Genomic DNA, 27821 nt, shown 5'->3' on the forward strand with positions numbered 1-27821 from the left:
ATACGGGGCTTGATCCCAGGACCCTGAGATCATGACCTGAGCCAAAGGCAGAGGCTTACCCCTATTTTTTCTTTATTTTTAAAAATATTTTATTAATTACACAATCCCAGGACCCTGAGATCATGACCTGAGCTGAAGGCAGAGGCTTACCCCACTGAGCCACCCAGGTGCCCCTATAAATGCTTTTTTTTTTTTTTTTAAGATTTTATTTATTTATTTATTTGACAGAGAGAAATCACAAGTAGATGGAGAGGCAGGCAGAGAGAGAGAGGGAAGCAGACTCCCTGCTGAGCAGAGAGCCCGATGTGGGACTCGATCCCAGGAACCTGAGATCATGACCTGAGCCGAAGGCAGTGGCTTAACCCACTGAGCCACCCAGGCGCCCAATATAAATGCTTTTTTAAGAAGAACAGGTGATGCACAGATTTGACAAATCTTTTTGATGGTAGAATGACCAAAAAGTATAGGAAATCCTGGTCTTTGAGAACGCAAATGCTTCCTTACTCAGCAAATAGATCCGGTTGCCCAGAAAGATTTTAGTGCAATCCAAATAAAAGTAGGCTAGAAAGAAAAGTCAGAGGCTTTTTCCCTATGCCCAGCCTTAATGGAACATGTGGGGCAGTTCTCATGGTTGTGGCTGAGCCACTCCAGCTGAACTCAGCATCTTACAGGTACATTTAGAGACCCATGCACTCTCTGCTCAGGGCACCATCTGGGTTCCCTTCTCACACCCAGGAGTATGCCTGGGAAGGACTTGCTTGGATTGTGGGCAATGCCTTCTTGGGAAGCTGAGGCTGTGGCCGTCTCCTGGTAGCTCCTGCAATGAACCTAGCCTGACCCAGGTGTGCTGGGGGTCAAGCTAGCTCTAGGCTGCACAAGGCTGTCATAGGGACCATCCAGTGTTCACATGCTGTGTTGGTTCCCTATGGCTGCTCTACCAAACTGCTACAAACATGATGGTTTAAAAATAGCAGATATTTATTCTCTTACAGGTCTGGAAGGCCCAGGACCTTCGGAGGACCCAAATCCAGCTGTTGGCAGGGTTAGTCTCTTCTGGGAGTTCTAAGAGAAGAACTAGTCCAGCACACTCTCAGAGCTTCTGGTGTTTGCTCACCATCCTGGTTTTCCTTGGCTTGCGTGTGCTTTACTCCAGTCTCTGCTTCTGACTTCACATGGCCTTCTCTATCTGTCTGTCCAAACGTCCCTTTTCTTAAATGGACAGCAGTCATTGGATTAGGACTCACCCTAATCCCAACTGAATGTATCTTAACAGGATTCCATCTGCAAAGATCCTGTTTCTCAATAAGGTCACATTTACAGGCACGAAGGGTTAGAACTTAAACTTTTTTTTTTTTTTTTTTTGGCAGACACGGGTCTATCCAGCCAGCGTGCATGGTTAACTAGGAGCCACAGCATTTTAGAATTGAGAAGTGGTGCTCAAGTGTTCCAGACAAGAGCGAGATAAAATCCTGGCTTTCCACTCTGACTGCGTTGGGGGCTGACTGTGCTCTGTCCCTGCTTCCCTGTCAACCAAGGTGAGACAGTCTTGGTGGGGCCTGCCCTGGGAGGCTGTGAGGGGATTAGGTGAGAATATCTGGGTGAAACCCAGTGGCCGGCACAGAGCAAAGCCCCGATCAGTGTTATGTAACTTTATATGACTTCCCCATACGTCCAATCAGCCTCTCATAAACAAGGAAGTGTCATGAGGGATCCCTGACCATAAAAAATGACACTTTCCTGCTGATCTGGGAAATGTAAGTAAGCTTTGGGGATCAGGGATAAGTGCTCATGTGTGGTTATACTTTGATTTGAAAGAATAACCATTTTGATGGTTATACAACACTGTGGTTTCTTGTATAAACTGTCAAATGATAATCTTCTATTTGAACAAGTCTTCTCAGTTTTCAAAGTTTTTTCATGTCATTCTTGCCCAGACCCTAGGAAAGTGGCGGGGTAGGTATTGGTAATCCCATTTTATAGATAAGGAAACTAAAATGAGGGTTAAGAGATTTGCTTCAGATCAGTGAGTGTAGCCGAGATGGCCCACTGCCCACCTGATCTATATTCTGTCCTTTTCCTTGCTAACAAGACCTCTGTCTTGTTCAGATGGTGATATGTCTTGCTAAAAAAGAACATTCCCAGACTCTTTTCCTAACAGGGTTGGCCAGTGATGCGTAAGCAGCAGCAGAGGACAAGGGAGATCCAAGACAACGTTTTAGAGAAGGCCCATTCATCTGGCAACAGACCAACCACCACCACCCTGTGTGTGTGTGTGTGTGTGTGTTTAACATTTGAAGTCCCTAATTAAGAATCCACACCCATGGGCAGCTGGGTGGTTCAGTGGGTTAAAGCCTCTGCCTTTGGCTCAGGTCATGATCTCAGGGTCCTGGGATCGAACCCCGCATCGGGCTCTCTACTCAGTGGGGAGCCTGCTTCCCCCTCTCTCTCTGCCTGCCTCTACACCTACTTGTGATCTCTGTCTGTCAAACAAATAAATAAAATCTTAAAAAAAAAAAATCCACACCCAGGGCCTGGTGGGGGGTCCCAATCAGCACTCCCCAAACGTGGCTGAAGACAATCACTTGCATCCTGACTGGAGGGTCTGTTAATTAACATAAGGATTCTCAGGAATGAAAGGTGGATGGGCCAGAAATATTCTAAAGAAACCCATAAGCTTGCATTAGTGTGACATCAGAGCCAGCCCTCCAGTTTAACCTCCCTCAGAGAGATGCTAGGAGGGGGCTCTTAGAGTTCTGTTCCCTGATGCGAATCAGAGGATTCTGCCACGCACGAAGCTAGAAGCTGAACTAATTCTGTTATTGGAGCTCTGTCACTGCTGCCTTCCTCGAGTGAACTTTCCACTGAAAGTGTTGTCGGTTGCTGCTTCTCTGAGCAAATATGAACAAGTAGTATCACGTTTTCGTGCCTGCTTATTTGTAAACGTTGGTGTGTATGGCAGAATTCTGAATGAGACCTGCCCTCATTTTGACACCCCTCAGAGGGAGGTAGTTGAGGAGGGGAACGGTAGCTCTCAAGTACCTCAAACCAGTGGGGGTCAGCATTATCTATAGACAAAGAACCTGGCGAAGATGAATGATCAGATTGACTGAGGGCAGTTGTCAACACCTTGGCAGCCATGTTTGAATGGGTGACCGTCCCCTGGCTGTGGTTACTTGGAACAGAGGGAGACACAGGCCCAAGCATTGGTAGTTGGGTCCTTCCTCTTGCAATTCTGTAACAGAGACTGAAAAATACTGTTGTCAGGCTCTACTTATTGCTAAAATCGAGGTCGTGTAAAGGCAGGCATGGTGGGGAGGCCATGTGGATGGACAGGGAAGGAAGGAGGTGGGCCAAGAGAGAAGGAGGGGGCCGCACATGCCAGAGACAGGGATAAGAGGCTACGTGGCCCTTTGGAGTGAGGATGGCAGAGGGCAAGACTGTAGGAGACTTCCTTGTTCCCATCAGCTTGATTTTTCTGGGTCTCAGTTCCTGGGGAATGTCTGACTGATCTTGTCCCAAGGTTCTCTGGATCTTGAGAGTAAATTACTCCTTATAGTTGCTTAAGTGTATTTAAAGTGCTCTCTTACTTTAACCAAAGGGACCTTGATGCAATTCAATATCATGTTGGAATGTATATAAATACCTTCTTAAAAGGTTTGTATATCTGTGGGCTCTATTAATATCCATTCCTCCAAACTCCATTAACATACATCATACATCTTGAGCACACACACACACACACACACACACACGCACACACACTCTGCACTCGGTCTGCTCAGTTCAGTTCCTGGACTGGAATTCCACCCCCATACCTTGGTGTCTTAGCACCACATTCCTTTCTCAGACTCCATAGTACTCTTGAGTAGGTTTTAAGCAGATCGAATAGATCAATGAATAGAACAATATTGCTAAAGTTTTCTTGGAGGGGAGTCCTCCTTCTCATCATTAAATTCAGCTCCAGGGTGAGTGTGAGGCAGACCTCCCAGCTTAGCTCTTGGACTGATTCCCGTCCTTTCCCACACAACATTCAAGAAAAGGAGGCACGTGTTAAACACAGCTCCATTCAGTAGTCATTCCCTCATTGCACTGGCATTTCTTGAGCCTACTGTGTGCTCTGCTCTGTTCCAGATGCCATGAGTCCAGGGGTGAGGGAAATTCAGTCCCAGTGTGTTCACACCCAGGGTGATTTCTTGAGTCTAAAGTGCTACTTTCATTTCTCAATGATATTTTCTGGTTTTCCCTTGCCATTCTGCTCCCACTGCTACAGGTTTGTACCTCCAGGTTCTCACTTTTTCATTCTTTCTTTCTTGAAGTTTAATTTTTTGCATCTTTCTGGAATCGGGGAATGGTAACTCTCCCTGACTTAGGATTCTTTCCCCAATATGTCATCCATCAGGAAGTATGTGTCCTTGACAGGACCACACACAGTCATCTTGGGAACTTCATCCTGGCTGTTCCCTCTGCTGGGAAAGCTCTTGCCTGGATATCTCCCTGGCTCATTCCATCACCTCCTTTGAGTCTTTGTGCAAACATTACCTTCTCCTGATCACCGTCCTTAGTGCTCCTGATCCCCCAAAACTTTGTTTTTTTTTTTTCCCCAGAGTATCTCCCATCTTCTAGAATGCTATATACTATACCTATTTTTAATGTGTACTGCCAGCATGTTAGCTCTCCTAGGGTAGAGGTCTTTGTTTTCTTGTTCTATATTCCCAGAACAGTGCCTGGCATTCAGTAGGCCTACAATGAATGTTTGCCAAGCGCATGGGTGGTGATGTGGGGGGCAAGTCTGCTGGGTGAGACACAGAGGCAAACAGCTGGAATCTACTTAAAATCAGGTGTTTGGATCTGTACTCACTCAAGTGACTGTAACAAAGGCAGTGTTACGATCAGAAAGCACAGAGGTCAGTTGGAGCTAGTTTTGTCAAGTTGAATGAAGTCAAGTTTCTGCAAGTGCACAAAGCATTTGACATCCATGGGCAGAAAATACGTGTGTCTGTGACATGCTTTATGAGAACATGGGGTGATGGAAATATTGACGGGGAGTAGTTTCAATTGTGTATTATATTAGTGTCTATATCTAGTCATGCAATATTTAAGATTGTGACTTTCCCCTTGATGTATTTAGTTAGTAGGTTTATGTTAAGTATTATTGCTGTTAAAAAAGCAGCATTTAAAAAGAAAAGAGGAGTGTCTGGGTGGCTCCGTGAGTTGAATATCCAGCTCCTGGTTTCAGCTCAGGTCTTAATCTTAGGGTCATGAGATCAACCCTTGGGTCGGGAACTCCACTTAGAGCCTGCCTAAGATTCTCTCTCTCCCTCTGCCCCTCTACCACCCCCTCTCTTAAAAAAGTTTAAAAATTAAAAGAAGGGCGCCTGGGTGGCTCAGTGGGTTAAGCCGCTGCCTTCGGCTCAGGTCATGATCTCAGGGTCCTGGGATCGAGTCCCGCATGGGGCTCTCTGCTCAGCAGGGAGCCTGCTTCCTCCTCTCTCTCTCTCTGCCTGCCTCTGCCTACTTGTGATCTCTGTCTGTCAAATAAATTAAAAAAAAAAAAAATCTAAAAAAAAAAAAATTAAAAGAAAAGAGAAAGTTGGGCTATGATGGGATGAGCACAGAAGATCAGATTGTGATGTGTGCATAAGATATTTACTGAACATTGGTTCTGTGCAGCATGGTAGCGTGGAAGGTGCTAGATTTGAGATGGGAGGTCCAGGCCAAGTTTTGGCTTGGCCTCTTCCTTGAGTTTTTTGGGTAAATCATTTCATCTGTTTGGGCTTGCCTAGACCCTCTGCAAAAGAAGGCGACTGAACCAGATAAATGTGAAGATCTCTTACAGCTCCTAAGGGCTGTGATGGGGAATGCTTTGGGCACTGTGATGTATCTGTGGCCAACAGAAGAATGGAGCCAGCCCTGAGCCCTCATGGAGGTCAATGTTCAGCAGGTGAAATAGCCATCAAATCTAACTTAGTTGATGAAGAGACAAAGTGCTATGGGAAAACATTTGTTTCTTCAATGATTATTGACTTAAAAATGTACCATGAAGTATGAGACCATTTTAAGTTAAAAATGGAGACATTGATCATCTAAGGAAAGAAAGATCATCTAAAATAAAGATAAGGTAGAGAGACACGAAGAGAACTAGAATTTTCCCTCCTGCGATGGACTGAATGTTGTGTCTCCCTGCTCCAAAGTTGTATTTTGAAATCCTAACCCCTGGTGTGATGGAATATGGAACTGAGACCTTAGTTCATGAGGGTGGGGCCCTCATGGACTGGATCGGTGCCCTTATAAGAGAGACGCCAGAGAGCTCTCTTGCTCCTTTCACCTTGTGAGGAGTATAAGAAGTGTGCAACCTGGGGAAAGTCCTCGCCAGAACCCAGCCATGATGGTGCCCCAGTCTCAGATTTGTGGCCTCCAGAATGGGGAAAAATAAATTTCTGTTGTTTGTGAGTCACCAAATCCATGGTACTTCATTATAGCTGCCCAAGTGGACTAAGACACCATCTCCCCATTATGGGCCTTGCTTTTCCTTCCTTCTATATTCTTTTTTTTAAGGATTTTATTTATTTATTTGAGAGACAGAGAGAAAGAGAGAGTGAGAGAGAGCATGAAAGGGGGAGAAGATCAGAGGGAGAAGCAGACTCCCCATGGAGCTGGGGCCCCGATGTGGGACTCTATCCCAGGACTCCAGGTTCATGACCTGAGCCAAAGGCAGTCAGTTAACCAAGTGAGCCACCCAGGCATCCCCTTCCTTCTATATTCTTAAACACAATCATGTAGAACTCTTGTTTTTCTTTCCCCAAATCACCATGTTTAACTATTTTTAAGCTAAAAAAAAGAAATGCCCTTTTAATGGAAAATCTGAATTTCACATGAAAGATGAAATAAAGTAAGGAGAAGAGCTAGGTCACAGGGCACCGGGCAAGTATTGCCCCCCGCCACACCCCCCACCCCCCACCAGGGCCAAGGCCACTTTTTTATAGAACTTATTGGAGAAATGGGGGTGCTGTACACCTACCTCACTTTGTTATTATTATGAATATTATCTTTAACACAATGGGCAATTTAATTTAATTTTATGTTAGTGATAGTTTAACAATTAACAAAAAAAATTTTTTTTAATAAGTGGAAGCCCTCCTCTATCCCTAATTTTTACAGGAGGAAATGAAGCCCAGGGAGGTAAATTAGTTAACCCAAGAGCATACATCTGGTACCTGGCAGAGCCAAAGTCAGATTCTACCACTTTGCTCTGTGGACTACGGGCCAGCAGATTTCTGCAGACCAAGTGTGAAATCCACATAGTGAGAGAGGACTTTTGGTTAAGCATGGCAGGTTGAAGACGTTCTCTTCCCAAATCCCAACTAAACATTTCAGTAGAAGAATAAAAAAGGTATAAATGCATAGAAACCAGATGCCCTGGAAGGGAAACTATGCAGGTTTTGAAAGGGCTACATAGTTTTGGCAGATGGGAAGCAGATGGAGAGGTGGTGACTAGTTTAGCCAGCAAGAAGGCATCCCAAGAAACCCCAGAAAGCCTGGGATTCTATGGCACCTGGTAGGAAGGTGTGCAACTGAATATAGAGGATTGTTGGGAAGTTTAGGTCTAGAGCCCCAAGTGTCCTCCCCTACCCATGCAATCAGACAGTGTTTCACCCTCTCCCTTCCTCCGCCCCCTACTTGCATTGCCTAGAAGGTTTTTTCCCCCAGATGTATGGAACCAAAAAGACTCTGAACATAGCCACATTATACAGCACAGGCCAGGAGTGAGGTTTGGGGTTGGTACCAGCAGAAAGCGAAAATCAGTACTGAAGTCATCATGGAATGACAGAATGACGGTAATTCTGGCACCCAGCCCCTGCCTCTGCTGGCATCCAGCATCTTTTCTAGCAGGACAGCAGGGGTTCCGCCCTGGGGGAAGTGAGTGACTGCAGAGAGAGAAAAGCCCTGCAGAGAATGTCACTTGGGGTCCCACCCTGAAAAGGCTGAGCTCACTTCCTTGGCTCTGTCAATGAAATTCACCAGCTGATATGCCCTGCCCAAGTGCCTCAAAGCAAACCCACAAATCAGATTGTGTGATTTTAGTCTTCAATGGGAATGAACATCCAGGGGTTGTCTGATTCTGGAGGAAAGGCTTCAACATGAAACAGACCAAAATTATTCAAGCAGGAAAAAAGATTTAGGAGGAAACAGAAACGAAGTAGGGGAACAGAGTAAAATTTCTCAAACACACACCAAACATGTATTTAATATTCTTAGGGAGATAAGAGGTGGTGGTGCACCCATTAATCAAAAACAGAATGCTTTAATTCAGGAATGATCAAAGAAGAAGAAAGGAGAGTTCTTAGAAATTAAAAATAGAAGAGCTTAAAAAAGAAGATTTGGCAGATGATAAAGTGGGAAAATCTCCCAGAAAGATGAACAAAAAAACAGAGATGGCCCCTAGGAAAGAAATGATAAAATTAGACTGGTCCAGGAGGGTTAACAACATTTACCTAGTAGGAATTCCAGAAAGAGGGAATAAAGAAAATGAAGTTGAAAGCCTTGGGAAATCATATCATGTCCCTAGATGGATGAAATAGCCTCTGTTCAAAGGATCAGAGCTGAAATGGCCCCGGGGGCTTCTCAATGGCAACACTAGATGCCAGAAGACCAAGGGACTCACATTATAGTTTGCTGTGGTCCTCAAAAGTGAGCAGTATGGGACAAATAAACATGGATTGTCAATTTCACCAAAAGTTGTAACTCATCTATACTGAGAGAGCAGGGGGAGGAGCATAGGGAAGAGGGTATCAGAGTCTTCTGATGTAATAGGAAACCAATAGATGATGTCCCAGACGGATCAATTGATAGCTGTATAAGCTTATTATTTAGAAATCTGGAGGAAAATACAAGAAAGAGATAAAAGGGGACATATTAAAGGGGGGCAGAAGACTGTTTCTTATGTTATAGGACTTGTGTTATTGGACCATTTCATCTACTTGCATGTTCAGATGAGAAAATCCATGGGAGAACTTGGAAAAAGATCCAATTTCCTTCTTCCCGTTCCCTGATCTTGGTGGCTTTGCCTTCTTGGAGGAGGCGGCCTAACTCTGGCTATGTCATAACTCCTTTGATGTTAGGTGATCTGGGCTCCCCTGGCTTGGGTTTCCGTGGCTTGCCTTGTGGCATAGTGTTGTCACATCATGTGGAGGAGAAAGAAGTCTCCAGTATGGCTTTGTGCCTGAGCTCACATGGGTAGATAAAATACATGGACATTGTTCTTTGTTTTCATGGTGATATTTATGCAAAGTTCTTTTCCTTCTTGGTGTTTATCTTTTGGCCGGGATGGACTCAGGTGGTGAGTACTGGCTGAGTCCTATTGTTTCCCTTCCTGGTGACCCCATGAGAGCCTGAATCCTGGTAGCAACTTCATGCTGTCCAATGGGGTAAAGCCTGCCTTGCCTTTGATGTCCTATGAGTTATAAGGGGTTTGTTTTTTGGCTTTGATGTGAGCATGAATTTGGCTTTGCAAACTCAACGCTGGACAATGTCACGATAAACCGAAGCTTAGAAGTTACACACAATGGAAATAAATCCTTGAAAAAGTTGGGGTGAGAGGAGGAAGCTAGATTAGGCAATAAACTATAGAGCCTCCCGATTTAGGTTTTTAATAGACCCCTCAGAAGTGCTATAGCTGAGGGAAAGGGAAGAATTAAAATATGGATTGTGGAGCCTTATCCCTTTGGGGTTTGTGTTATCACACCTATGGGGAAGGGGGATCTCCCTCCTATGAATCACAAATTCCTGGAGCGCCTCACAAAGGGGGCTACTTCCTGGACCCTTTATTTTGTGGGGAGGCTGTACCCAGCAGTGGGCAGCCCCAAGGGAAGACAGGAGAGGCTGCTCGGAGCGGAGGTCTCTTAGCAGTCAGCAGTGAGGCTGCAGACCAATCACGCAAGGGCAGTGGGAGGGGCCCTCGGCGGGGGGTGGGGGGTGGAGAGTGGAGGGTTGGGGGGTTGGGGGGGCGGTACTTCCCGTCCTGGGGGCTTTCTTCTTCCTCCAGGGCTTCAGGTCCATTTCACTGCACCAGGCCGGGGAGTCCACAGGAATGTCCGGCCGCACCACCCACTCCCCGTTTCTTGTTCCGTCCCCAGCGTCCTCTCCTTTCTCATCTCTCCGTTCTCAGATAATCTGGTACCTTTTTTGGCTACGTGTTGAATTCTTTGGACAAAAGCGATCTGTGGGTGCTCCTGGTGAGTTTATTGGGACTGCAGGAAGTGAGGAATTGATAGTTCCCAAATTTGACTTACGTACAGCCCTCCTGGTGACTTGGGAGGAAAGCACCAGGCCTGCCCTTAGATGAGATCCTCGCTGAGCTTCCTCCAGGGCTCGGCCGTCTCCCTCAGGCTCAGACCAGGGTGTGTGGGAGCAGAAGTCGTGGTGAAAGCCTCATTTATCTGATTAAGAACGCTCATGAACATTTGAAAAAGCAAACCCGGGCTTGTGCTCTGCTTCTGCTTGTCTGATGTCAAGAAGCTTGTCCAGTCCCTGATTTTCTCTTCTAGAAGATTCCTCTCATGACTCTTATTTCTGCACCTGTCAGTGAAATTGATCACCCTCATCTCTTATAGGACCGTCTAGAAGATGCTCGTGTTTTTATGGTGTTTGCCACAAACAAAAGCCAATGCTTTCAGCGGCTGCCCAGTCAGAGGGGTTGTAAGTTCCAACATGTCTACCCTAAATTGCTGACCACCCTCCCTCCCTGGGGCTTTCCAGCCTCCCTAATAGTAGCCCCAGCCTCTGATGTCAAGATGGGCCTTTCCTAGCCTCTCCCTTAGAGTGAGCTTTCTTCCTTAAGAACAAAGGGAAGGATGTACCTCTTTCTTACCTCAGGGGAAAAGAAGTATTCAGTGTGCAGCTTGGGGAAATGGTATGGTATTTAAAAGAAATCATAGAGTTTTATGTGGCATTTCTATAGTATTGGCCACAGAATGCCAAAATTTCTTTGTTCTTTATGCAGAGAAACCAGGAATAAGAGAAATTCAATTCCATTCAGTTCATAGACAGTTTTCTTTTTTTAATGTACATTCAATTTAATTACCATATAGTGTATTATTAGTTTCAGGGGTAGAGGTCAGTGATTCATCAGTTGCATGTCATACTCAGTGCCCAGCCCATCAAGTGTCCTCCTTAATGCCCATCCCCCAGTTACCCCATCCCCCTAGCCCCTCCAACAACCCTCAGTTTGTTTCCTGTGGTTAAGAGTCTCATATGGTTTGTCTCCCTCTCTGTTTTCGTCTTATTTTATTTTTCCTTTCCTTCCCCTATGCTCATCTGTTTTGTTTCTTAAATTCCAAATATGATTGAAATCATATGTTTGTCTTTCCCTGACTTATTTTGCTTAGTATAATAAATACCTTCTAGTTCCATCCACGTTGTTGCAAATGATAAGATTTCATTTTTTTGATGGCTGAGTAATATTCCATCACACACGCACGCACGCACGTGTGCGTGCACACAACTTCTTTATCCATTCATCGCATAGGCAGTTTTCTTAAACATAACTGGCATCAGGATAACTTGGGAAACTAATAAAACGTGTCGGTGAGACTGCGTTTTGAGAGATCTTAACTCTCCAACTTATGACTTTAAGTATCACAAAATTGGACAGGGTCTTAAAGCTCCTAAGTTTCAATCCCTCTTTGACAGAGGGAAGACTAGTTCCGAGACCTGAAGAGACCCTCCCAGGCTTCTACAGCTTTCATAGCCCATGTGGTTCCTGGGAGGCAGAGGCAGGTGGTGGTCTTGGTCCTGGGCTCCCTGAGAACCCCGCTCCGCCTGGTAACCCCAACTATCCTGTGACCTCATTTATTGTTCTCCGCCAACCTCCCCCATTCCTGCTTCCTCCCTTGTCTTTATTCTCACTCAAACCAGAATACTTGACTTTGGTCCTTCCTTCTCTCTGATTTTATCCTACCCCCTGGCCCCACCCTCCTTACCATTCTTCTTCACATTCTCCTACCACACTGATGGAAAGGACCCCTTTCCGCTACCTGATGAACTGCTACTCAGCCTTCAACACCTAACTCAACTTTTATTTTCTGCCAGTCTTTCTGAGGCCCCCATCAGAAACTCGGGTAATTTCTCCTACCACTTAAAATTTCACGTCATAATGGTATTTCTACAGAGAGCACTCCTCCCACTGTATTTGATCTCTATTGCTTGTCTGTCTCCACTAGAGAATGAGCGCTTTAAAGGCAGCTACTCTGTCTCTCTCCCTGTGCATCCCCTGTGCCTTGCTGTTCTGGTTAACTCTTGTGGAAAAAAGTACCCCAGGGCATAGTGGCCTAAAACAACAAAAATGATTTAACAAGCTCATGCGATGTGGGCAGGGTTTAGCTGGGACAGCTCGTCTCTGTTCCATGCCCTGTCAGCTAGGGTGGCTCTGGGTGACATTTCCAATATCAGTCACTCACATGGCTGGCCATTGGTGCAAACCGTCAGTTCCTCTCCACACCGCCTTCCTCATACAACAGTGTCTGGGTTCCCAAAGCAAACATCCCGGGAGAACCACATGGAAGAAGCTGTATTGCCTTTTATGACCTGGCCTTGGAGGTCAAATGATGTCTAGTGTGGTAGGGAAGGGAAGGAGGGTCCCACTCCTCCATGGGAGGAGTGCCAGCGTGTCACTGAGAGAAGAGCTTATGGGTAGGAAATGTTGGAAAATGCACCCATCACTCTAGCACAGGGCCTAGGGCATGATAAAGGATTGGCAGATGAATGAAGAACTGAATGAACAAATAAATGGCTAAATAAAGCCAAAATGCCAAATCTTTGCAGTACGAGAAGGAACAGTGGCTCCTAGGGGGTTCTAATAGGTATTCGGTCTCTTAGACTCTTTGTAGTAAATGTAATTTTCTCAATTGTTTTGGATGTATGGAGTTTTTATATAATTGGTGAAGAAAATGGGTTCAGAGAATCTCAGGATGCCTTCTGAATTTTAAATTCTCATGCAGAGATATGGGGTGTCGATGGCATAGGATTGGAAGGGAGATTAATTTTTCACTCTTAAACCCTTGAGTACAGTTTAGATTTTGTTCCATGAAAATCATGTACAAGTATATATTCCTTTAAGTGTTAGGTCCTAAAATGAAATTTAAAATTAAATTTATTGTAATGGCCATCATCATCACTTACTCTCAAACGATTCAGAGAAAAATATGTATATAAATATGGAGAAAGACAGAGAACAATAGAGCAAATGGGCGAAATGTTGACCACAGAGACCTTTGGGTAAAGGACACATGAATGTTCTTAATGTTTCTATTCTTTTGTATGCACAACTTTCCTGCAGATTTGGCATTTTCCAAATAAAAAGTTTTTGAAAATCCTGATGGGATGAACATGGACCCAAACTTCGGGGAGACCAGCATGGCAGCTTCTTTTTGGGAAGGAAGAGTCTTCTTAGCTGTTTTTGTGGTTGCTTTCTTAATGCAAGTTTAGGTTTTCATTCACACACCCTCTTCTTTTTAAATTTTTATTAACATATACTGTATTATTTGTTTCAGGGGTACAGGTCTGTGAATCGTCAGGCTTACATACTTCACAGCACTCACCATAGCACATACCCTCCCCAATGTCCATCACCCAGCCACCCTACCCCATCTCTACACCCTCCAGCAGCCCTCAGTTTGTTTCCTGAGATTAGGAGTCTCTTATGGTTTGTCTCCCTCCCCGGTCCCATCTTGTTTCATTTTTCCCTCCCCTCCCCACCACAAACCCTCGCCCTGCCTCTCAAATTCCTCATATCAGAGAGATCATATGATAATTGTCTTTCTCTGATTGACTTATTTCGCTTAGCATAATACCCTCTAGTTCTATCCACATCGTTGCAAATGGCAAGATTTTGGGTTTTTTTGATGGCTGCATTGTATTCCTATATATATGTGTGTGTGTGTGTATAGATACACCAAATCTTCTTTATCCATATATATATGTATATATATATATATATATATATTCCACTATATATATATATATATATATATATATCATATGTATACACACACACACACACACACAAATATATATGAATACCGAATCTTCTTTATCCATTCATAATGGATGTTGATGGACATCTAGGTTCTTTCCATACTTTGGCTATTGTGGACACTGCTGCTATAAACATTCAGGTGCACGTGCCCCTTCAGATCACAACATTTGTATCTTTGGGTAAATACTCAGTAGTGCGATTGCTGAGTAATAGGGTAGCTCTATTTTCAACTCTTTGAGGAAACTCCATGCTGTTTTCCAGAGTGGCTGCACCAGCTTGCATTCCCACCAACAGTGTAGGAGGGTTCCCCTTTCTCCACATCCTTGCCAACACCTGTCATTTCCTGACTTGTTAATTTTAGCCATTCTGACTGGTGTGAGGCAGTATCTCACTGTGGTTTTGATTTGTATTTCCCTGATGCTAAGTGATCACAGACCCTCTATTAATAATTTTCTGGAATAAATCCTTTAGTGAGTTTCATAGTAGCAGAAGTGAGGAAAACACAGTTAATTGCAACAAGGAATCCTTTCAAAATTGGTGGCATCAAGACTAGCAGGTGACATTAAGGATAGACAGTCCTATAAGCTTCATGTCTGTTGAACATGGCCTCCCTAATATTTAAATGGAAAATTTCATAAGAGAGAAAGGGAGAAGAGAACTCATATGGACTTAGTACTTTCCGACACAAGCCACTGTGCAAGGAATTCTAAATGTATTAGCTCATTAACTATCCTCAAAATCCTTTCAAGTAGATTTCACTATCCCTCTTCTGTAACTGAGGCAACAGGCAGTGGTTGTGTCCATTCTGATGCCCTTGGCTTCAAGTAAGAGAACTTCAACTTGACTGGCTCACACAGCAAGGACATTTATTCTCTCACACGCAAAGAGTCTGGGAGCAAGGAAAAAGGACTGATCATATGCCAAGGATTCTGCCAGCCTTGACAAGATGAAGATGAGGAGACCTAGCTCCTGCTTATGGGAATTTATAAGAGTCGTAACACCGGAAAGTGAATTTTCCCGGTGTTTGCCATCACCTGGTCCTCCGTCTTTATGGTGATAGAAACACGTGATTATTATTAATGCGCTTATAGCTTAAAGATAGCTACTAAGTAAGTCACTGCTTTCTAAGAGAAATATTTGCATTTCAAACCAATGATGTATTTTCTCACCAAGACTAATACTATTTCTGTGTATCTACATATGATTTTATTGGCTTATATTTTGTGTAATCTTAGATTATTTTGCTTCTTGGCCTTATTTGCAAATAAGGCAGCTTTCTGGCCTGAAGTGTCACTTTTATGTTAGGTCAAAAACAGTTGGAAGGGTGCCTGGGCGACGTAGTTGGTTAAGAATCCAACTCTTAATTTCAGCTCAGGTCATGATCCCAGGGTCGTGAGATTGGGCTCTGTGCTCAGTTGGGAGTTTGCTTGGGATTCTCTCTCTCCCTCTTCTCCGCCACTCCCCCACTCACACGCACTTTCTCCATCTCTCTAAAATAAATGAATAAATCTTTTTTTTTAAACAACCTGTTTGAGTAGTTTTAACATTTTTAGTATTAAAAATACAAAAAAATAAGAATTCCATCCATTTCCTGGTAAACCTTATTGTTGCATGGAAACTAGTCTTGGTCCTATGAAAAACAGATGTATTTAAAATCAGCACCACAATGCGTCATTGACATTCTTCAGAAGTTCCCATCTGACGTCTCTTTTACATCCTTGCTTTTTTTCTCATGATCTTCTACGAGCCTTTCCTTATCAGATTCTGGCTTCGATCTCTTGCCACTCCAATTTTCTCACACTTGGTTTGTGGAAAGTCCATTGGACTAGCAACTGGGAGACCTCAGTACCAGTTTCAGATGGCCCTGATTGGGCCAGCACTGGGGCCTCAGTTTTACACCACGTGTCTGACCTGCATGAGAGGTGCAAAGTAGATTGGGCCTCAGTTTTTACACCACGTGTCTGACCTGCGTGAGAGGTGCAAAGTAGATTGGATCACAAGACCTGACTCTGGTGGGTAGTGTGGCGGGTAGTTATTGAGATATAACACGTATTTAAAGCACAGTTTGATAAATTTTGTCATCTGTATTGTGTTAGGGTTTTCCAGGGAAACAGAACCCATCATGTTTAACTTACAAATGTTGAAGCATGCATCCCAAGGATAAACCCTATTTGGTCATAAGACATTACCCTTCTTATATATTGTCGGATTTGATTTACTAACATTTTGTTAAGAATTCTTGCATTTTTGCATGAAGAATATAGATCTGTACTTTTCATTTCTTGTAAGAGCTTTGTCAAGATTTTGGTGTCAGACTATTGCTGACCCCATAGGAAGGAAAGTATTTCCTTCTCTTTAATTTTCTTGGAACATTTGTATAGAATTTATATTATTTCTTCTCTAAACATTTGGTAAACTTACCAAGTGAAGGCATTTGTGTCAGGAGTTGTTTTCTGGGGAAGGGTTTTAGCCTCAAATAAAATTTATTTAATAGGGCTATTCAGATGATCTGTTCCTTCTTAGGGAAACTTAGTGAGGGGGACTGATGGAGTGTTGAGTCTAGGGTTAGTTTCCCCCATGGCTGAGTTGACACCATTCTGAGTAGTCTACCCTATTCCCTGGTCCTGCGCAGTTTCCTGTCAGGCAGACCCAAAAGAACTTAACTGAATTCTTAAGGAGGACCCTCTGCAGAACTCCAGAGTCCTTTCTCTGTGCAGTTCTCCACCCCTCCCCCCATCCCCTGTGGATTCCAGTCACCTTGGCTTCTCCAGTTTTCTCTACTCAAGGATGCAGCCAGACTCTATCCAGTTCCCACTCCTTGTGCAGTGGCCTGGAAATTCTCTCAGTGCAATAAGCTGGAGCAATTTTAGGGCTCACCTGATCTGTTTCTCATCTTTCAGGGATCATGGCCCTTCACTACCTGATGTCCAATATCTTGAGAGCTACTGTTTCATATATTTTGTCTGTTTTTTCAGTGTTCCGGATAGGAAAATAAATCTGGGTTTTGTTTCTCCAGCTTGGATGGTGCAGAGTGTAAGTCTCCAGGTTTGATAATTTTTTCAGGGTTATTTAACATCACGGTTCCAAATCTCCACCGTCACCTTCTTGTGATTTGGAACAGAATTTTGTTGCTTAAGTTCCTGTTGTGTTTGAGAGTTCTTTGCTCTAGTGTGTTCTCTTTTATAGACAGATTTTGGTATTCTGCTTGGGCAGAATGAGTACACTTTTAAAGGAATACCGGAAAGTTCCCAACCTCACCGGTGCTTAACCTTTCACCATCAGCCAGCCTTTTCTTTGGGTAAGGCAGCCCTCTTCTAAATTTCTCTTCCATAATCCAGATACCTCCAGGGAAAAATAATATACGTTAAGTCCTTAACGTATATTTTTTAAAAGGTTTTATTTATTTATTTGATGGAGAGAGAGAGACATTGAGAGAATGAATACAAATAGGGGAAGTAGGAAAGGGAAAAGCAGACTTCCTGTTGAGCTTCTTGGCTTGCAGATGGTGGCCCTATTTTTTTTTTTTCAAGATTTATTTTTTGATTTGAGAGAGAGTGGGAGAGATCACAGATGGAGAAGGAGAAGCAGACTCTCCGCTGAGCAGGGAGCCCACCAAAGTGTTGGGTCCCAGGACCCTGGGATCACGACCTCAGCTGAAGGCAGACACTTAACGACTGAGCCACCCAGGGGCCCCAAGTTCTTAACATCTTGATGTTAACGAATTCATTACTTTTTTTTTCTCAATAATTCATTTATAATTATGAGAATCCCAGTGTCAATAAGTAAGTATAAAAGATGGGGAAAAGGATACAGAAATGGTGTTACCTCTAGGTCAGCTTTCTTTGCAAACTGAATGCCAGTAAGATTAAAATGTTCTTAATACTCCAAGAAACAACTTCATGTGGAAAGAGTGTGGCTTGGTTCTGACCCAAGGATCAAGGATTAACTCATTTCTAGAATTCTCCTGTTACTGAAGTGCTCTACCTTGGACAAATAACTTACTCTTGCGGCCACAGAGGGGTTACTTATGAGAGGGTGGGTCAGTGTCTTCCGCCATGACGGAGGACACACGGAACTAGGTGAACGTGCTTTGAATTCTTCAGAGGCCACAGGCAGACACAGAATATGTGAAGGATGCGTTGTCAGTTTTGCTTGCTATTGAAACAAGTCTGCGGACCCAAAATTAATTTTTATCCCTCTGTTAACAGATGAAGAGTCATCTCGGGCACAGGAATAAGATCTCATTTGTTTTTGAAGGGAGTGGTGACTTCGGCATTCCTGTGAACTTTCTAAAAATAGAGTTGAAATTAATTCTCAAAATCTTCACGTTATCTTATTTTCTAAACAAGTAAAATGGAGATCAATGGCTACAGAGACCTTGCTACCCCAAAAGAAATCCATAGGCTTGTGCCACCCCAAATGGGCAGTAAACTATCACGTGGCTCTCATGGGATGGGAGTCGGAGGGGGGAAGGGCTAAAAATTCTGTATAGAGATGGGGAGGGAAGGTGGTCCACGAGCCTAGGTTTTAAGGTATCCTCCTTGTGCAATTATCCTACCTACTGCTGGGACTTGATAACGTGAAGTCAGTGAGAAAGAAATGGACTCCTGCCTCCAAATATTAATTATCTTAATCATTAAGCTGACATTTTCAAAGTTCTTTGTATTTTTTTTTTTTACCCCACAGAAGTCTCATAAGAAAAGATCTGCAGGTCATAGGGTACAAAACTATACCCTACTGCCAGATGTAATTAGTCACACCCACACTGGGTCTTACAACTTTAGTGTACCTCACATTTACCTGGGGGGCTTATTCACAAGCCAGATTTCCAGGCTCTCCTCTAAGAGATTCTAGTCAGAAAGCTTGGGGTGCAGCCCTTCACCGTTGTTTTTCACAAGCACCCCATGTTTCTTTTTTCATTTTCATTTTTATTTTAGTTATTTAAGTTAACTCTACACTCAGTGTGGGGGTTGAACTCATGACCCTGAGATTAAGAGTCACATGCTCCTCTGACCCAGTCAGCCAGGTGCCCCAAGCACCCCATGTTTCTGATGTAGACCTCAGTTTGGAAACACTGACCTTGATATTTTAAGCTACTCAGTGATTTTTACTGAGTGTTTCAAGTTTCCCAGGAAAGGAGCTTTTCAGGACATGAAGAGCTGTAATAACTGAGGCACAAAAGAATAATTAAAGAGAACCAACTGGTAGGAAATGCTGGAGGGTGATTCTTGCATGTATGTGTGTATGTATTTATTTATTTGAAAGGGAGCATGGGCATGAGTCGGGGGAGAGGCAGAGGGAGAGGGAAAAGCAGACTCGCTGAATATGGGGCTCCACATGGGACTCGAACCCAGGACCCTGAGATCATGACTTGAGCAGAAGTCGGATGTGTAACAGCCCCCACCCAGGGGCCCCCAGGAGGGTGATTCTTGAAGACTATTGGAGCTGTGGCTCCTGGAAACTCCAGTCTCCTCTTCTCCCCTGTGTCCAAGCCTTGGACCTGGGTTGCCCCAGGTCCTACGTGACAGACTGTGAAGGTGGCATGGGCTTGCGGAGAGTGGGGGCAGGGGTGCCTGTGTCACAGTGGTAGGATGTGGAACTTGACCGTGCTTATCCACCGAACAAAGGCAGGACCTGTGACCGAACACGCCAGCAGCCAAGCTGGTACAGCTGTCCCACAGAGAGAGGTGGCAGCAGGGCCAGCCAGAAAGTCATGGGAGAGCTCTGTGTGTAGATAACGAGCCAGGGTGGGGCCCGAGTTTGGCAACCGGTCTGCTGGACATTTGTAAGGGCTGTTGGCAGGACGTTGCATGCCAGGGCTGGAAGCCAGGCCAGGCTGGTTGGTCCCATCAGACTGGGAGACAAAGGAGAATCTAAGGTTAGGGGTCTTTAGACGAGGGTCATTTTTTTGGTGACCATGCCAAGCCTTGGTTTCATCTGGAAATGGAGGGTGTTATACTGGAAGGGGTTCCATGAGGTTCCTGTCCAGCTCCCTGTTTTGCGAGTGAATGATGTTACCTGTAAAGTCCTCATAACCTGGAAGCTGTTGCCCGTGTCTGGAAGACACCAGACATGGTCCTTGGCTGCTGTGGTATTTAGTAGGTCCGCAAACTACTTGAGATGTTGGTGTTGGGCAGCGATGTGGGGAACTCTGGGAACATGCGGTAGAACGTGGGGTACTGTGCTTGTACCTGTGTGTCTGTGAGGGTGAGAGAGTGTGAGTGTGTGTGTGTTTCTAACCTAATTTTACTCATGGGGGAGCTGCAAGAGGAAAAGGAAAGGATTCTTTTGCCATGAGAACAACTTGGGTTATACAAGGAGATTTCATCTAATGCAATTGGTGGATTCTGTTTCCAGGAACAGGGGCCCTACCCAGCCTTTGTAACTACTACTCCATTGTTCCCGCCACACCCACACCCCCCTACACCCCACACCCCTGCTCAGCACACTCCTCCCCCAGACAGATATTCAAGTGGCTCTGAGATAGTCCCTTCCCCCCCCCCCCCCCCCCCGCCTCGTCCCCTTGGCACTTTTTATTTCTGTGGATCTTCAGTTTCCTTTCTCCATAGCTCTTCCCTTAAAACTTCTGAATCACTCTGGAAGCCGTCATTGGCTGGGAAGGCAGCCACTCAAGTGGCCTCTCTTAGGTTTTATTTGTTTTATAAATATCAGAGCTCTGTGGCCGGGGGGGGGGGGGGGGGGGGGGGGGGGGGGGAGGGTGGTAAACTCTAAGAAGAATCCACTGGTCTCTTTGTTTTCTCCACAGACTGTTTTCCCAAGTTGATGTCTCTTTTGCTTGCTGCTATACCAGGAAAAAATAAATACCCGTGGAAGAAGACAGGACACTCTAGGTGGGACATAGCGGGGGTGGCTATGGGCAAGCTGGGGAGAAGAGGTGGGGGGGGAGGGGCTATGTTTACATGTCCGGTAAGGACCAGACGGCAGGGGAGAACAGAGTCTCTGTCGGGACAAAGGAAATGGACAGTCTTTCCCAGCCTCGTCCAATCAAGTTTCCATTGCTGTGGGCAATGTACTTTCATTCAAGGTGGGCTCGTTCTTCCATGCAAGGAGTTATGATTCCAGCAATTTAAACATATTCATTTCACAATGTCCCCCAGAGCCAAAAATGTCTTTGGATTATTAGCTATTTGGGATTATCTGTATCTTTTTTATATGAGGAAGGACATACTAGTGTTCAGATCCTCGTCATGGCTGATGTGAATGTAAGTAATGGCAATCAGAGCCAGCTCAAGGGGAAATGGGAAATTTCTCATAGGAAACAAAGATGTTTCAGGAAGATAAGAATGTCGCTGGGACCCCGTGGGGGCCTAGAACCAGAGAGGGCAAAGCTGTTAGTGATCGGGGCAGCCATCTTCTCTGTCCCTGGGGATAGGCACACGGGATATAGGGGGCTGCTGTTCTCTGTTCTCTTTGTCCTGCTCTTTCAGAGGAATGCTCACCTACCCCGAGTGTAGAGGTACTCTGGATGACAATTCCAAATTCCCAGGAGAGAGAATTTGGCTCAGCTTGATCAGATATCCTCTCCTGTTCCAAACAGCCATGGCTGAGGTCGAGAGTGAGCAACGGTGAGCAAACATGGTTGTGGTGCAGTGTCTGAGGGGAGAGGCAGTTCTCAGAGAAAGCAGGTTATTGTGGGCAGGATGGATATCCCAGATACGTTTTCTGTCGCTGTTCTTATTTTATGTGTAACCAATGTATCCCTTTTTCCTTTCTCCCTCAATATTTATATTAATCATTTGTGCAGCTGGGTGCATCTTCATGTTGAAAGTTCTTGGAGACCAGGCCTACCCAGTTCTATAAACAAGCAGGTTGCCTCATACAACGTCTTGAACCTTATGAGGGTTACAGTAGAAAACACATGTGGGGGGGCGCCTGGGTGGCTCAGTGGGTTAAAGCCTCTGCCTTGTGCTCGGGTCGTGATCCCAGGGTCCTGGGATTGAGCCCCGAGTTGGGCTCCTGCTTAGTGGGGAGCCTGCTTCCCTTCCTCTCTCTCTGCCTGCCTCTCTGTCTGCTTGTGATCTCTGTCAAATAAATAAATAAAATCTTAAAAAAAAAAAAAAAGAAAGCACATGTGGAATACCTAACATCTCCAACTTGTGCTTCACTAAGGTCAGACACACTTTGGTCTAAGACTTAGCATCTACAGAATTTTAAGAGATTGACGATTAACAGAAGGAGACTTGCGTTCCTTTTCCAAAGGTAAAAATAATACTATGAGGATTATTTTATTGATTTAATAAAATTAAAGAGGGTTTCTTTGATATTCGCCTAAGGAAAAAGGGGCAGCTATTAGTAGCAAGGACTTTTCAAGATTTCTTCCAGCGGCCAGCTTCATGGAGCTCACGTAAGAACTTACACATGGAGGAATTAAGTCATGGAGAAATTAAGAGGCATGGTTTTGGAGCACTTGTTGGTAGAACTAAGACTCAAGTGCGTTCTTCTTCTCAGGTGCCCTGCTCTATCCTTTGGTCTGTCCCTAATGAGCTGGAGCTCCTGCCATTTGGAGCTCCTGGTAGACACACTGCCCTCATAGGCAAGGCAACAGCCTTTGGGGTTGCTGACCATGGCAAAGTGAGTGACTGCCAATTCTGTGCAACCAGCAAACAACTGGAAGTCCATTTTAAAAAGGAGACAGAGTCGTTACAGCTTTTCTTACTGGGTGTTTTGTGGGTGGTGTTAGTGATATTGTATCACTAAAGTTTACTGAAATGATTTGACCTTCAAATTTTTTGCCCCTAAGACTCCTTAAAAGAGCTAGATACTGGAGGAATGAGCTAAGCTCCACCTATCTGAGAATAAACTGGTGAAGTTGGAAGTTGCTAATGGCTGTTTTTATGTCATTGACTGGTCATCTTGCATGTTGCTTGTGTCTTTAAAAAAAAAGTGGGTTTGAAATGCAGCGTTTGAATGGTAGGCTTGGAATATTGACCCTATTGAAGAGAATGAGTACTTATCCCATGGAGGGTAGATTTAAATTCATTTAGACCCAGGTCTGATCACATCCCTTGAAACATAGCTATATATAGTGAAGGCTGACATTAAACCCTTTACTGATAAGGCAGGTGTCTGTTCTGTCCCCCAACACCACTCCTGTATCTGTGACCTCTGAGCACACTGACCTTGGGAAATGTGCTTCCACACACTCCTTCCATTACGCAGCTTGCCTATGTGCCCCTCATGGTGTTTGCTGAGCAGTCACAATGAGGATTCCAACCCCTGCCTGTCCCCGTGGCACACTGGAAAGCCACAGATAGGCTTCAAAGCAGCAAGAGGGAGCAGAGGAACATCACTGGAATGTTGTCATCAGCTCTTGGTGTCTTATGTTCTTTCTATCCTTGGTTCCTCTGGGTCAGCCTTGAGTCCTTCATGTCCATTCTCATGTTTGACCCCATTGATAAAAGCCAGGAGCGTTGCTGTCTTCATTCAGGCAACTTTAAAGCACATTAGGAGTGATTCAGACTGTTCCTCGTTGACAGGAGATAGGGAAAGAGAGAGTGTAACAAGCAGGTGGGGTGCGGATCTTGGGGGTATCCAGAGCAGGAATGTGGCCCAGCCTAAGGACTCAGGCAGCAGATTGGATGAAACAGAGAGGGTACAGGGCTCTGCCCTGCCTGGCCTTGCATCTCTTTTATACCCTATCATCTGCATCTTCAGGGGGTGAGGAAGGGCCTGACAGGTCATGGAGTTCAATACCGCCCGCCCCTCCCCAGCTGTGTCTTATCTATTTCATCCTTCTGATGGAATGCTTCCAAGGGTGGGACTCCCAAGGCATACCATTCTGTGTCTGGAGCTGGTGGCTAGAAAGTTCTATTAACCTAGAAATAACATGCATGTCTAACAGTAGGGGAATGGTTGAATGAGAAATAGCATATGGGATATTCTGTAGCTACTGAAGATTGTATTTTCAAAGAATTTCAAAATATTACGGGAAGATACTCAAAATATTAAGTAGAAAAAACAGGAAATAAGAGTTTTTTTTACAATACACATATGTGAGAACTTATATGTGATCATATGTGTTTATTTGAACACACATATGTTTGCATTAAGGGGATTAAGACAATCTATTGGTAGTTGATTTACGGTGATTTTTTCTTATGGCAGATACTATTGAGATCTACTAAAATGTCATTTTCTTTTTCTTTTCCAGCTTCACACTATATAGGCTGGAAAAGCTAGATAATCCTTTTCTAGTCTCTCTTGTGGGTAGAATTGGCCACATGACCCAGTATGGCCAATGAGATATGAAGACATCTGAGAAATTATTTACCTTTTGACAAAAGTCTACCACCAATAAGGAAAAGGTCCTCTTTGTTACATTACCTACCCCTTCATTATCACCCCCCACCCTTGCTTTGAATGGTGATTTGTTTTTGTTAGAGCTTTAGCAGCCATCTTGTGACCATGAGGCCTCATAGGAGGGTGAAACCAGCACCCTGAGGTTGGTGGAGAAGAAGATTGGAAAAAGCCTGATATTTTAATCGTGGGCTATTTCTAGGCTTTTATTTAAGTAATGGAAAAAAATTTTAAGCTATGATTAATCAGATTTTCTATTACTTCCAGTTACATAAATCCTAATGGATACATTTACTTTCTTTATTATATATTATTCCACTTGCTCCCTGAAGCAGCCACCCACCATCTTGATTTCACTCCTCAGGGCTATCCATTATAAGCCCAGTCTCCTTTTCACGAGGCAGAATTTTAGATACTTATAAAGAATTCTTTTTTTTTTTTTTTAAGATTTTATTTATTTGACAGACAGAGATCACAAATAGGCAGAGAGGCAGATAGAGAGAGCGGGAAGCAGGCTCCCCGCTGAGCAGAGAGCCCGATGCGGGGCTCCATCCCAGGGCCCTGGGACCATGACCTGAGCTGAAAGCAGAGGCTTTAACCCACTGAGCCACCCAGGTGCCCCTTATAAAGAATTCTTACTTCTCCCCTGATGCTTCTTTTCTCCGGCAAAACAGCACTGTTCCAGTCTTCTGTGGATTGGAGTTCCCTGATCACACTGGTCATTCATTCTCTCCAGTTTGCTTCCTTCTCAATGTACAAGTGGACAGACCTGGAGTTGACATTACAGGGGTCTAGCCAGGAAGAATGGACCCGATCACCACCTCCTTCTTTCACATCCCATTTTTCTATTAGAATAGTTTCAGATGCCACCTGCTTTGAGGTATTCCCCATCTGAGTCAAACCCCTGACCCCTTTTTATGTGCTTGGTACAGATAGTTCGTTTTTTTAAATCTCAAGTGCAGGACATTCCCTTTGTCCTTATTAAGTTTCCTCTTATTAAATTCAGGCTGGCATTCTAGCTTGTTGAGACTTTTGTGGATTCTAATTATGTATTTGCTGTTCCTTTCAGCTTCCTGTCCTCTACAAATTTGATAAGCATGCCTCCTGTGTCTTCATTTCAACTCCTTGATAACAAGTATAACCCAGATGTCAGCTGACGTCACCCTGTCCTTTGAGATCTAAATAAAATTAGCTCAAGCCCCCTATCACACATCCTGTGGGAAGTCAGACGCCCTCCCAAAGATCTTTTGGAAACTCCCAGGGCTTCGTCACTTGTGGTTCCACGTTCCTCCTCCTGCTGGCCTCTGGCTCACACACACCCCACGTCTGTGGCTGCTCTCTCCTCTCAGGTTTGTGCGGACCAGGCCCTTCCCTTGATGGCTTTAAAGAAACAGACATTTAGGGGGTGTGGCAGATTCTGCTCAAGACTTGCAGAGATGGTATGTGTGTAGGCGTGGAGTCATGGTTGCAGAATAGGTCCTCAAATGGATTTCATAGGTCTCCTTGTTCTGTCCTTAAAGTCCCTCAGTAACACCACTGCTGGGACTTTCTTCCTGGTCTCCTTTCTCCCATGTTTCTCAAAACTACACAGAGAGCAAGGCCTTAGGATTTCCTAGGAGCAGCCTTTGTTCTGGAGCAGAGAAGGGGGGATGGGGAGACTTAGGGCAGACCCTGGACAAATATACAAGTGCTTTTAAGATGCCCCTCTCCTTCCTTTTAAATTTATATTTTAATAATAAATTCCATTTAATCCCAATTAACCCCAAATTTATTTTACCATCTATTATGGATTGGATTGGATTGATTTTCCCCCAAATTCATGTTGAAGCTCAAACTCTTATACCTCAGAACCTCAGACTGTGAATACACTTGGGGATAGGGGCTTGGAAGAGGTGATATTAAGTTAAAATAGGCTGTTCACCTGGACCCTGAGCCAATTTAACTGGTGTCTTTATGAGCAGAGGGGCTTTGGACACATGAGTGACCTCCAGGGTGTGTGTGCATGGAGAAAAGACCGAGTGGAGAGGCAGCAGGAGGGCCACCATCCATAGTGCCTGGGTGGCTCAGTCAGTTAAGCGTCTGCCTTCAGCTGATGTCATGATTTCATGGTCCTAGGATCGAGCCGGGCGTCAGGCTTTCTGCTCAGCACAGAGAGTCTGCTTCTCCCTCTGAGATCTCTCTCACTCTTGCTCTCTCTCAAATCAATAAATAAAATCTTAAAAAAAAGAAAAAAGAGGGCCACCATCTGCAAGCCAAGGAGAGCCCCCTGGGAGGACCCAAACTTGGCTGCCATCTTGATCTTGGACTCACAGCCTCTGAGTCTGTGAGAAAATAGATTTCTGTTGTTTAAGCCACTGAGTCTGTGCATTTCGTTATGGCGGCCCTAGTGAACTCATACCCTATCACCAACGCTAAAAAAAAAAAAAAAATCAACAAGTGTCGTGAGTGGAAAGTGGTCCCCTGAAAGTTTTATCTGCGTCCTAAACCCTGGAACCTGTGAATGTGACCTTATTTGGAAGAAGTATCTTTGCAGGTGGAATTGAGTTAAGGATCTTGAGTTAAATCATGGGATTATTGGGCAGTGTCTTAAATCCCATGACAAGTGCCCTTATAAGGGACAGGAGAGGAGACACAGACCCCAGGGGGAAAGCCATGAGACTATGGAGGTGGAGGTCAGGTACGCAGCCACGAGCCAAGCCTGCCACCAGCCCTCTAAGGGAGTACAGCTTTCAGGCCCCCAGAAAGGTGAGAGAACATGTTTCTGTTGTTTTAAACCATCAGATGTGTGGTGATTTGTTACATCAGGACTAGAGAACTAATATAAGGGGGTGCTTTATATGCTTTTTCATACCGTGACGTGTGGGAGATATTTTGTATTTCCAGCGCAGCTTGATTCAGAATGCCCAAAGTGCATGCAGATTTATTTGGAAAGCCATCCCAGATAGCTAGAATGAGGGAAAGGATAGAGAAAGAGGGGAGGGGGGAATGAAGCATTCTCAAGCCCGTCACCACTACACCCACCCTTCCTTTTAGAGCTCACGTTTCTATTTCCTGTGCCCTTGATGGTCAGTGCCTTCTGGTACAAGGTGACTCCCAGGACTCCCGCTAATGCCAGGGTTCCCCTCCAGAGCAGTGACTCTTTCATCCACCAGGAAACTACCTGAACAATCTTTCTCAGGCTGCCGGTACCCCAAACTAGTATGTGAAGTTTCTCTGGGGATGTTTGCATGCTGCCGCTTCCCATCAGTAAGGAATTATGGGGAGTCAAGCCTCCCCATAATTTTTTCCTCTGGTATTGATTTGCTAGGGCTTCCGTAACAAAGTACTGCAGACTGAGTGGCTTAAACATCAGAAGTTTATTGCCTCCCAGTTCTGGAGGCTAGAATTCAGAAATCAAGATGGCAGCAGTGTTAGTTCCCCCAATGGCTGTGAGGGAGGGCTCTGGTCCAGGCTTCTCTCCTTGGCTGGTAGA

General features: G+C 44.6%; 1 long non-coding RNA gene across 1 annotated transcript in view; it reads left to right on the forward strand.

Annotated features, from left to right (window-relative positions):
- LOC116597776 overlaps nt 1–25696 on the forward strand; it is an 89305-nt gene extending 63609 nt beyond the window's left edge. Inside the window, exons 3-4 of the long non-coding RNA XR_004288777.1 lie at nt 1368–1535; nt 25419–25696. This is a non-coding gene — a long non-coding RNA (uncharacterized LOC116597776). The remainder of the gene's footprint in view (nt 1–1367; nt 1536–25418) is intronic.
- The last annotated feature ends 2125 nt before the right edge of the window (nt 25697–27821 follow it).

This window comes from Mustela erminea, chromosome 8 (assembly GCF_009829155.1).
Source record: "Mustela erminea isolate mMusErm1 chromosome 8, mMusErm1.Pri, whole genome shotgun sequence".
NCBI classification, from domain to species: domain Eukaryota; kingdom Metazoa; phylum Chordata; class Mammalia; order Carnivora; family Mustelidae; genus Mustela; species Mustela erminea.